Here is a 7795-nt window from a genome sequence, read left to right on the forward strand (position 1 = left end):
GTTTCCCAAAGACGTGTTCATTGAACCTACAGAAGATGACCTCACATCTCAATACTTTCATTATTAAAAAAATTTAATTTTATTCACCTGCATAACATTACACAAATCATTAACTATAAAAAAATAATAGCAGGATAGTGACAGGCCTTAGACTGTTTCTATCTGAACTCCATTGGAAACCATAAAAAGAATGAGATAATAATGACAATTGTTTTAATTTTCATGACTGCATTGATAGCTAGACAAAGCAGCAATTACTTATGTGCTAGGATTTCAAAGATGCCATAAACCTGCCTTTCCCAAAATCTACCACTGGCCCAATATAAAATTTTTATCATTTTTTCTCTGAAAACATCAATTGTGTTTCTTGGAGGTCCCTGTTAAAACCCATACAATTAGCACCTTTACCAGATTTATTCATAAATATTAGCCAGTTCATCTCATGCAAAAGCATACCTCTGAGTCAAGAGAGATAACACTTCAAAGGAGCAGATAAAAAGCCCTTAGATAGAAACATGGTTTTTTTTGGACAAGGCTAGGGGAGCATTTTGTTGGTGAGCCCTGGGTGACAAGGTGAGGAGGACTTGGGGTTCCTGAGAAGTAGGGGAGAGCCCATAAGGAGAGTGAAAAGAAGTGCTGCAGACAAACTTTGCTCACTCTACAATTCTACCTGACTGAGTCTTCTTTAATATATTTTTACTTTAAAATTTGAGAACAGGTAAAGTTGTTTATGTCCACCTACCCACTCTCTGTCAATCAGTGGAATCCCACAGTGGGGGGTTATTGGGAGGAGTATATCCCTGGCAGTAGTTCAACAGCATCTCAGTTGGGCCACTCAGTAATTGTGGCTGGCTCCTCTCTGCTGGCTGTGGCTGGTCCCAGGGTACGGCCCCTGCCTGGGTTTTCTCCTTCAAACATGTTGAAAGATTTATTAACTCTGAGTGAATCCAGCTGATTAATCCATTCAAATCTTCCAATCAGGAGACATTCGGTGACTTTCCAAACTGCCTTGTAACACCTGACACCCAAGCTCCTCTAACCTAAAAACCAGAGTCACTTCCCTTTCATTTACAAGAGTGAAATCTGCTCCTCACATCTCTCTATCAAGAACCCATCTTCCTGTGTGGAAGGGTAGTGAGAATTACACAATGACATATGGCCTAGCTTAAGAAGTCAAAGAACTAAAAAACATGGAGAAACCAAATTTCCTTGAGTCTCAGGTGCTTCTGGGAATAAAACAACACAGGACCAATATAATAGAAAGTTGTCCTGCTTAGACTTTCTAATTGCCTGTCCTCATTCCTTGATCTTATGGGTCTAACAAGACCTAACTTTAGTAATGAGGAGGAAAATGGCAGATGGTAGGCAGAGAAGATTCTCTAAGTCAGGTAAAGATGTACATACCTTCCTTTGTCACCTAGTCTTTATCAGCCAGGGCCTGGTTCCATTCAGAAGCTGGACAGCTCCTGCCTTTTCTTGATCTACTGGCTCTAAAAATCTCTAATAATGAGGAGAATGATGGCAGAGTGGGCAGAGAAGCAATTCCAATCCAGGTTAAGACACACATACACAAGCATTCCTTTGTCACATAGTCTTCACCAAAATGGATTCTGGTGCTAGTCAGATCCCAGAAAATATAACCACCATTTCTTACCTCCTCATCAAAGAAACATGGAGTTAGAAGTGTGAGGAATCAATGACCAGATGACTTTCTGTTCTCATATTATGGATCCAGATAGAAGGAAGAATGGAAAGTGTCAGTATTTGGTTCTCACAGTGTGGGTTTAATCTTATGAGATTCCAGTCCTTTCTTTGGGAGAAGCCCTGGCTCCATATCTTAGGGTGGCTGCCTGAATCCTTGGTCTGGTTATCCTGAGGTTGGTAATTATCTTGGTGGAGACCTAAATTTTGGGCCACCAGAGACCAACACAAGTTTCAATAAGTGAAACTGCAGCATTTAATGGTATAAGTCCAATTTCCTTAGAAAAGTTCCTGAAAATAAAGATTATTCACTTAACCACCCAAAGATAGCACTTACGAAAAAGGCACTTTGTGAGGAAATCAATCTTAATGGTGCATTTCACTATCCTAAATCCCTTACGTTCTATTAGGAGGGATTCTTTAACCTCTCCATGGGTCTCTATTCACCAGCACCTGCCCCAGGTAGTGAGTTCTTCTCTGTTCTCTATAATGCCAGTTATGAGGGCAGGAAGGAGCAGAGCTAACATTTCTTTAACAGCTTACTGTCAGGCCCTGATGTCACATAAGGACCATGGGCCTTTAGTTACCCATCTGTAAGCAATTACAGAATCAAAGAAGGGTGAAGATATGATTCCAAAATCTCCAGCTTAAACAAAGGCAACATTGGGATTCCCAGCCAAAACCATGAGTCTAAGAAAGGGTCTTTGAAAATAAATTTTCCACTAGCTAGTCATGTGTTTCTGGATTTCCTGAGGAAAAGATAAGCAAAACCTTACAGCAGACTTTGAAATACTTGATTTGGTAGAAGTCAATCATAATTTCAGAGCTGGGAAAACATAGAATTATGATGTGAAGAATGACATGTGCCTTTTGAGTACAGGTGACTGGTGATCTACTTTATAATCCTTTGGAAACAAGTAATCATTCTAAGGACAGGATTTCACAGAGGGAAGTTACTGTAAGTCAATGACATGCCTTAGAATCTGGACTCCTAGGTCCATTCAAGGAGCCAGATGTTAGTGATTCTTATGGATAACTGTGAGTGACTGACTTTCAATAATGACATTAATTTATGTCTAGATAGTGCTTTAAAGACAACCAAATGCTCACCTCATAACTTTGAGTGGGAGGTAGTACAAGTATTATTATGCCTATTTTACAAATGAAGAGACTGAGGCTCAGAGATCCTAAATCATTTAAGGATCCATTTCAAATACATGCTTTATGCAAAATCTATGCAAGCATATGAGCATTTTCAAATCTGTTCTGCTACAAGGCATTCTCAAAGTAATCTCAAATATTATAAAGACTTGTCAATGTTGAATGGACAGAGAGTTAATGTAGAACTTATCACCTTAAGGAAATTAAAGTGTTGAAACTGAGAACTAGGCATATGCAACAAATCACCAAAAATAAGGTTCACATAACTAGTAACTATTGGCATCCAGGATTTGAAATGAGGTCTCTCAACTCCAAGTTCAGGTCTTTCCATTACACCACCCTGCCTCTGGCTTCTCTGCTCTAAATTCCTTCTCCTCCTCCTTAACAAACAATTCTTGAGTTCTTGTAGTGTTTGGAACACCATTCTAGGCACTGGAGATGTATGAATTAGGCAAGGCCCCAATCCTTGGAAGGCTCACTGGAGAGACAGGATCTATACAAACTTCAATACTCTGATTGGACATTGTCAGTGTGGGTATTACCCCCATCAGTGAAAGTCACAGCTCATTCACGTCCAGCCATATTATGTGACTCTCATCCATAACATCCCATAAATTCACCACAGTGGGCCCATCCAACATGTCAGCAGTCTTCTTTATATTCTCCTGACATTTCAGTTACAAGAGGAGCATGTGGACCATCCATTGGCTATCCCTCCTTTTTGCTACATGAACAGCTCTTCTTCTTTTTCTTTTCCTCAGTCCTACATTCCCTAATGATATCCTTTATGCCACTTCTTCTGCGTGAGTCACAGAATTGCAAAATTTGAGGGTGATATTAGTAGCCGTGGAGTCTAGCCCATACCTGAAAGGAATTTCTACTCTAATATACTTAACAAGTGGTCATCCTGAAGGCCTCTAAGGAGGGGGAATCAATTTTGGAAAAGCAGAACTATTTGGAATTTTTATATTGGAATTTATATTTATTGATATTAAACCCAAATTTGCCTGTTGACAATTTCAGCCTTGCCTGAATTTGCCTGTAGCCAATTTCATCCACTGCTTCTGCCCTCTCCGGTCAACCCAAACAAGTACAATCCCTCTTCCACATAATAGTCCTTCAAATGTTTGAAAACAGCTCTCACATTCCCCTTGAATCCCTTCCTCTGCAGGCTACATATGCCCACTTCCTTCAAATGATCTGCATAGGACACGAACTCGAGGTCCCAGTTGCCCTCTTCCAATACTCCCGATTTGTAATATGTTGTTCATATCTTCCATGTGCCTCTCCCTTGCCCTTTGAGTGATCCTCAACTTCAACTCTTTGGAGATCGTGGTGTTCCATGATTCACAGCCTTGTAATGTCACTGGAAAAATGTCCACATGTAAAGATAAATAATCATATAAGGCAGGCAGCATATGTGATATGTCAAATGAGTGGTCAGACTATACTGTGTCCGTGGTCTGAACCTTTTGCTGAAGGAGTCACTTCTCTAACACCAAAATGGGGGGGGGGGGGTTTGAGGGAAAGTAACTGAACATCAGGAAGCTATCTCCATGGACCTGTGGGCTAGAGGACAGACTGCAGGTATAGGTGATTTCAACAACACAGGTTGTTAGGAAACCTCAAGGCTGTTCTGAGATGAATGTTATTTATTCTAAGGTCTCTGCTGCCTCCCTTGGCTAATGCCTGGTGGGGAGGAGGATTTCTTCCCTCTGAAACTCCCAGATAGTTGCCATATGGAGAGCCATCCAAAGAAAGAAGAATCACTCTTGTCTCTGTCTTCAAAATAGAAGGGCATGAAATAGATGTTTTCCCACCCCTTATCCAGATGAGGCCATGCTTAACCAAGGAGAAATTCATTCACAGATGGCCTGTTCTCAGGAGGCAGTGTTCTGGTCCCCTTTAACTCTGTGGAAAACTTAATCTTTTCTTGTGGCTAATGGATCACTCTGTCCTGAGTCAGGATCTTTGGGTTCTACTCTAAACTCTAAGCCTTCACTGGTAGAGCAAACCTATCTTGTCAGTGCATGGTGAGGAGACCCAGAGCTCTTCTCTGTGTCTGATTCTCTGTCTCTGTCTTTCTCTGTCTGTCTGCCTCTATGCCTCTGTCTCTGTGTCTGTCTGTCTCTCTTCTCCATCTCTAATCTCTCTCTCTTTGCTGTTCCACACACCTCCCTCACAAACACACACATAGAAGGAGCTAGAGTTCTTGGGGCTGTCCCTAAGAATCAGGGTTAACTTTTTAGTATCCTGGTCCTTCCTTTTTAAAATCCAATCTCCAATGCTTTCCACAGAAACTATTAGAGGATAGTCAAAAAAAAAAAAAAAACCCATGTCCCTGGAGCCCTTCATGAAGAAATGAACAGAGAGCCAGGCCTGGGACGTAAAAGACACCAAAGAAAACCTTGTCTCCCCTATTCACAGTTCAGAAGCAGTCAGTGCCCAAAGCCCTGAGACAGCTCCTTTCTCTCAGCTTGTCTTTTCATTCCCTTTGCCACCTTTCACACACAGCCCTCCCTTGCACTCCATCTGGCGCAGTTACAGATGATCAGACAAGGATAAGGCGAGAGAGTCAGCCGCCCATTGTGTTTTCCCCTGAGGACTAATGTCAACCCTGGATCAAAAGTCACGTGAAGCAGTACTGGCCCTTGGGTGAGTGAAGAGAGCACGTGGCCCCCTCCAACAGGTCTCAGAGGAAAGACTGCCCTCCCATCCATCCCCTCCCATTAGCTATAAGACATAGACATGTGAGCAGGGAAATGCCTCTCTTCTCCTCTGCAATACGGCTCTCTAATACTCACAGATAGCCTCTGACACAAAGGAGTGGCAGGTCAGGCAGTGCATCTATGGATAACAGGCCCAGGGGAAGAGGGCCTTCTGCTTCTCACTGGGATCTGGAAATGTTTTTTCCCAACTAGGAAGATCGCCATGTAACACTAGAAAGGAAGGAACAGTGAAGATCGCAGGAGAGTCAGACAATGTAAGCATTATTTGGCTTTCCATTGGTTTAAGACTCCCAGGCTTGCACCTGGGCCAACAAAATGTCCTTCCCAGGGTCAAACTGGCAGGGCAGTTCTGATGCACACATGGGGAGGAATCAGGGCTGATTCTGCTGTGGCGATAAATAGGAGTGTGGAAAAGATTTAATGCCTTGGAAAGGGGATGCATATCTTCTATTCAGGGTAAAGGATTGGGGAGGGAGGAAATGGGTGTCTTTCTGCTGACAGCAAGGTTCCTGGTCTCCCTGCTGCATTCTGCCAAAGCATTTTTTCCATTAGAAGACTAGGTTGGGCGTGTGATTTGATTTGCACAACTGAGATATAGTGAAATAGCTCTCTCTAGCTAGGCTAGCCTATAGGAGTAGAACTAAATAATTCTGTTTGGAAAGGAGAAACTGAATGGGAAAGGGATGGGACCTGGTCTTGAACGTGAAGAAGAAGCGAACACTATATAAGAAGTCATTGGGTTAAACTGAAAGGCAGAAAAAGAAGGAACAAATTTCATGATCATTACTAAGAAAAGGAGGTCAGGATGGACTTTTTGGAGAAGCTCTCTAAAATTGCCAAGGCACAGGATTGAATGGTGATGGTGGGCTTTGCCACATTCCACCCAAGGCAGACTCAACATATGCCAATGATAAACAAACTGGATGGGGGAGAAGGTTATCCCTATATGGGGCACCAAGGAGGTGGAGGGTCAGGAAAGCAAGTATATACCAAAAAGACAGACCACTTGGTGCCAGACTTACTGTGGCAAAGGATCAACATATAAGAAGCCAATTTGAATCTAAGACAACTCCAAAAGACTCATGATAGAAAATGCTATCCACATCCAGAGAAAGAACTTAGGAGTCTGAATGCAGATGGAAGCAGACTATTTGCTCTCCTTTTCTTAGGTTGTTTTGTTTTGTTTCTTCTTTCTCATGATTCCTCCCATTGGTTTTAATTCTTCTTTATATCATAACTAATATGAAAATCTGTTTAATATGAATGTGTACGTAGAACTTATGTCAGATTGCATGTCATCTTGGGGAGGGGGAAGGAGAGGGAAGAGGAGAAAATTCAAAACTCAAAATCTTATGGAAATGAATGTTGAAACTAAAAATTAATTAGTTTTTTAAAAGAAGCTAATTTGACTGGGAAGACTAGTTGTTATAACAGAGGGCCAGGACCAGGAGACCATTACTAGATTAAGAAAGCAACATGAAAGGAGTGACAGGGATTCAACCATATGTTGGACTCGACCTAACTCCCCAAGGCTTTCATCTTTTCATTGTGGCTGCTTGCATTCCCTATAGCCACCTGGCCCTGATGTGCTGTCAATGTCATGAGAGAAGTCTACTAAGCATCCTCCTGCTTGACTCAGTTACCTTCATTGAGCTGTGGGCTTATAACACATGAACATAGAATCACAGGATCATTTGGAAAACCAATAAAGCAAGGAATCTCAATCAATCAATACTAGCTATATAACTAGCTCTATGACATTGGACCAGTCACTTAACCCCTAGAAGCTGTCATTTTTTCATCTATAAGATAAGAGAGATTGGACTACATGATTGTCAAAGTCCTTTTTTGTTCTAATATTCTTAGAGCCTAAGTTGCAAGCACTTGCCAACATTCATTATTTGTTCTCAACACTGTACTCAAGGCTGTGCAGATACAAACATTCCTGGTTCAGGTACTGACTACAGAAGTTTACAGTCTACCAGGAGAGACAAGCTGTACACACATAAAGCTAAAGGTCCAAAGTCTATGGTCACTTACAACTCAACAACTTCAGACTACATTAGTGGCGATTTCTTGGTAGAGAACGTAGAAGTTCAGCCAAATGAGTGTGTTCTGATGTGATGGTCACAGATCTAAAAGGGAGAACTTCTGAGGTAGAAAGTAATCTTGAGAATTGTGATATTTTGAAGTATGGTATTTGT

Source organism: Petaurus breviceps, unplaced genomic scaffold (genome assembly GCF_028583685.1).
Source record: "Petaurus breviceps papuanus isolate PSGF00001 unplaced genomic scaffold, PetGlider_PUasm1.0 90740, whole genome shotgun sequence".
Classification (NCBI taxonomy): domain Eukaryota; kingdom Metazoa; phylum Chordata; class Mammalia; order Diprotodontia; family Petauridae; genus Petaurus; species Petaurus breviceps.